The sequence below is a fragment of the Penaeus vannamei genome, chromosome 23, assembly GCF_042767895.1.
Source record: "Penaeus vannamei isolate JL-2024 chromosome 23, ASM4276789v1, whole genome shotgun sequence".
Classification (NCBI taxonomy): Eukaryota; Metazoa; Arthropoda; class Malacostraca; order Decapoda; family Penaeidae; genus Penaeus; species Penaeus vannamei.
The window spans coordinates 33,531,546-33,536,545 of NC_091571.1; the positions used below are offsets into that span (position 1 = coordinate 33,531,546).

General features: G+C 44.4%; 1 protein-coding gene across 5 annotated transcripts in view; it reads right to left on the reverse strand.

Annotated features, from left to right (window-relative positions):
* The window catches only part of LOC113826669 (uncharacterized), a 605,469-nt gene that overhangs the window by 324,238 nt on the left and 276,231 nt on the right, over positions 1-5,000 (reverse strand). The gene's annotated exons all lie outside the window — the stretch shown is intronic.

Genomic DNA, 5,000 nt, shown 5'->3' on the forward strand with positions numbered 1-5,000 from the left:
ACAGATACGGTTTTTGGAAAATAAATTACTTTTATTCAAATTTTGGTTCAAACGAGTACACGCGCGAGACATTTTGAAAATAGATTAACAGGAAGCGATTAATTAACGCTTGTAATTATTTCAATTTCTGGCAATTCCTGAATTCGTCTATTTCATTATTCTATGCATTTTATAAACTTTATACTGTACGTAATTACCATAAAATATATTCATATTTTTTCAGGTCAAACAGACACATACAAACGCACATAATCTGATCAATACATATTTTTGCTATTTTTATCTACAATCATAATATCAGCATTTTGACTATTCTTTAATAATCTCTCATAAAACAATTAAATCTCGCTTTGGCAACTTGATTATCAGACGCATTTTAATTCGTGAAATTTAAATCTGACCAAATTTTTTGTCCGTCTTGCAAGATCGCCGCCATCTTTCTTTTGGAATTTTGTCATGCGATAAATTTTCTTTATTAACTTTTAATGCTCGGATGACCTTGTAAGAGACGAGTTACAGATGAGGTTAGGGATGTGTGTAAAAAGATTTTGAAACTTTGCATAAAATGAACGCATGACACATATGCAGGTGGAGATGCAAACATGCACAAACACACACAAACGCACGCACAAACACTCACACAAACACCACAACCACACCACAAACACACACACAAACACCCCAAACAAACACAAACACACACACTACAAACAAACACAAACACACACACAAGCACTCCAAACAAACACACACACACACAAACACACACATAAACACACCCCAAACACACACACACAAACACCCCAAACACAACCACAACCACACACAAACACCATCGCTCGCCCCCTCCCCACACTTTAAAGACAGATTCTCAGACGGGTCATATTTTCACACCTAGAAGTGAGACACCTCCTCGAAGACGGCGGGGCTTTCGTCATCGTGCCTAAGACGCTGACACACTTCCTTCGGGTTTGGTTAGACGTCTAAGAAAATATCCTTAGGATCTCCCTTCATTTTCTTTTCTTTATTTATGTTTTTTTATTTTCCTGTTTTGGTGAATATCTAAATTTTTTCTCTCAATTTGTTTTTTTCTTGATTTTTTCTCTTCTCTTCGTCTTTTCTTTTCTCTCTTTCAATAAAAATAGAGCCAATATTAATCACAAAAAAAGCACAATCACGATAAATACGCCACCATCACTCCCGCACTCCGACACTATACGGCGCGTGTTTGCGTGTTTGCGTGTTTGCGTGCGTGTGTGTTTGCGTGCGTGCGTGTTTGCGTGCGGTACCGATACACCCAGAAGCCGCGCGGAAAGACACCGTGTTTTCGCGCCGACGGAACGGTAGTGAACTGGCGCCGATCTCGAACGCAGCGCCGGAGGTGGGTGGATCGGGGGCGTGGGTGGGGTGGGGTGGGGGTGGGAGGATCGGGGGGTGGGGTGGGGTGGGGGTGGGAGGGGAGGAGGGGGAGGGGGATGGGCGGGGAAGGGTGGGAGGGCGGCGACAGGGCAAGGTCGGAGGAGGGAGGAGGAAAAGGAGGAGGGAGGAGGAGAGAGGGGAGGAGGGAGGAGGGAGGAGGGAGGGGGGGAAGATGAAGGAGGGGGGAGGATGGAGGAGGGGGAGGAAGAGGAGGGGACGTGGAGGAAGATGGAGGAGGTGGAGGAGAGGGAAGAGGAAGGTGGAGAGATTGGAGGAGGTGGTGGAGGAAGGGGGAGAGGATGGAGACATTGAAGGAGGACATAGAGGAGGGCGGAGAAGCAGGAGATGAGGAGATGGAGGAGAAAGAGGCTGGACTATTGGGGTAAGTGAAGGAGGAGGAGAAGACAAAATCGATAAAAGGAGGAAGAGGAGAGAAATATGAGGACGAGCAGCTGATGGAAAAGGAAGGAGAGAGAAGAGGAGGGTGTGAAAGAGGAGGAGGAGGAGGAAGAAGAAGTATAAGAAGAAGAAGAAGTAGAAGAATTAGAAGAAGAAGAAAATGAAGAAGGAGAGGAAAAGGAAGGAGACAGAAGAGAAGGGTGTGAAAGAAGAAGAAGTAGAAGAATTAGAAGAAGAAGAAGAAAAAAAGAGGAGGAGGTGGTGATAATGGTGGAGAGGAAGAGGAAAGAGAAGGATGCTGCGAGAGGAGTGGGAGAGGAGATTGAAACTGCGCAGAAAGTGATATCAAGTTTTTTTTCCTATTACGATAAAAGCGGAGTGGCAAAGGGAATAGCGAATAAGAGTAGAGTAAAATTAGGGAGAAACAGGAGAATAAATGGAAGAAAAAGAGAAAAAAAAACGAGAGAACGAGAGAGAGAGGAGAATGGAGAACATGATTACACGAAGACAAAAAAGCGAAACAAAGAACACCATCCCCCCCCAAAAAAAAAAATAATAATAATAATAATAAATAAATAAATAGAAAAAAAAGTAATAACAACAATACCATCCCGTGACATCAAAACAAAACACACAAAAAAAATCAAACAGGAAAAAAAAAACACAAGCCTTAATACCACTACCCGCGATGATACGCCCAAAGCCGCCACCGCCCGAGGACCCCAATAATGACAAGAAGACGAGAAGAAAGCACCCGAAGGAGGAGACGCCAACCCGAAGGACAAACCAAGACGCATTGTATAAGGAGAAGAACCCGAGGGAGAGATTCCTTCTGCAGATCCAAAAAAAAAAAAAAGATGACGATTCGATTGCAGACAAAGGGATTCGTTGCACAAGGATAGATAAGGATAGATAAGGATTGAAAAAAAGGGGAGGTGGTTTCAAAGGTGGAAAAAAAATATTTATTATATATGGTGTATTGAGGAACCTCGTAATCTGGGGGAGAAGAATGGGTGCATTGTTGACGTAAATAGTATGTTTGTTTCATTTCTTATATATTTGTATATATATACGTAGACACACGCATATGCACATACAGATACATGTATATGTATTCTGTACATATATAAATATATATATATATATATATATATATATATATATATATATATATATATATATATATATATATAGAGAGAGAGAGAGAGAGAGAGAGAGAGAGAGAGAGAGAGAGAGAGAGAGAGAGAGAGAGAGAGAGAGAGAGAGAGAGAGAGAGAGAGAGAGAGAGAGAGCGAGAGACAGAGAGAGAGAGAGAGACCCAGACAAAGGAAAACGACAAAGACGCAGACGGAGAAAAAGAGAAATACATAAAAAACAAGAAAAATAACCCGACTCCAAAGACCTAATTATAATATAATGACGGAGCGAAGGCGGATATAATGGCGCCGCGACGGTCAGGATTGCGGTGATGGACGCGTCAGGGGGCGGGGCCGGCTGTGCAGTGTCAGTTGGGGGCGTGGTTTGGGCGTGGGGTAGTGGTTTGGGCGTGGGGGCGTGTCGTGGTGAGGGGGGGTGTCTTGGAGAGGGGGGGTGTCTTGGAGAGGGGGGGTGTCTTGGAGAGGGGGCGTGTCTTGGGTAGGGGGCGTGTCTTGGCGTGGGAGGCGTGTCTTGGAAAGGGGGCGTGTCTTGGCGTGGGGAGGGGGCGTGTCTTTGCGAGGGGGCGTGTCTCGTCGTGGGGGCATGTCTTGGTGTGGGGGGCGTGTCTTGGCGAAGGGGCGTGTCGACGTGGGGAGCGTGTCTTGGCGAAGGGGGCGTGTCTTGTCGTGGGGGCATGTCTTGGAGAGGGGGCGTGTCTTGGCGAGGGGGCGTATCTTGCTGTGGGGGGAGGGGGTGTCTTGGCATGGGGGGCGTGTCTTGGCGAGATGGCTTGCCCAAGACAAAGGGGCGTGTCTTGGCTAGGAAGTATATCGTAACATTTAACTACATATTCATACCTTCACATATTTACTCATTTGTTTATTCACTTTTTCTTCGATTTTATTCACCCACTCGCCGCTAAAACGACCTCCCTACAACGACCCCACACACATAACAGTAGTCTCGATCCAACGGCTTTTACAACAACAACAAAAACAACAACGAAAATAACTACTCTCTCTCCCCAGCAAGTGTTCTCGTATGTGCGCCCAGCCATGCAGAACAGGTCGTGAACTTCCCGTAGTGTTCATGATCAGCACCGAACGACCATGAATCACCATGAACTCCTCCTCAACTCACCAGCCTTTCGGAGCTCCCATGACGGCTGCCATGAGTGCATGAGTGTCTACTGTGGACTTCGATGTGGGTCTGAGTCTTGGTGTTTGGACTACTGGGTCTTGTGCGAGTGTGGGGCGGCGGGGAACTCTCACTCGTCTTTGAAATGAGAGGGTTTTGGGGTCAGAAGTTATGGTGTATTAGTTGTTATACACATACCTATATGAATAAGTATTAAAAAAAAAAAAAAAAAAAAAAAAAAAAAAAAATATATATAAATATATATATATATATATATATATATATATATATATATATATATGCATATATATAAGTATGTATGGGCGTGTGTTTGTGCGCGCGCGTGTGTGTGTGCGTGTGCGTGTGCGTGTGTGCGTGCGTGCGTGTGCGTATGCGTATGTGCGTGTGTGTGCGCATGTGTACGTACAAACACGCGCTGACCCGAACTGTTTCCTGGGAACTTGAATCCGGCTCCAAAAACCTCACTTAGCGCCAGGTCCGAGAGCGCCGTCCCTTCCCCTTGACCCTTAGGGCGTTTTTTCCCTTGCTTTACTGTGGGATTATCGGCCGTCCGTCTAACGGCTCCGTATTTGCTAGTACATTTCGCAATGACGGGTCCAGTTGAGGCAAAATAGTGCCACGGTATTTTTTTTTTTTTTGGGGGGGGGGTGTAGGTGGGGGGAGGGGGTATATTCTATGTGTACAAAAGGTGTACACAACAGTAGTAGTGGTAGTAACAGTAAATGTAATAATAGTAGTATTATTGTTGATGTTCTTGTAATAATAATAATAATGACAACAATAACAATGATGATTATTTTGAAAATGATAATAATAAAGATAATAATAACGATAACAATAACAGTATAATACCAACGATGCTGAAGACGATGATAATGATGATTATC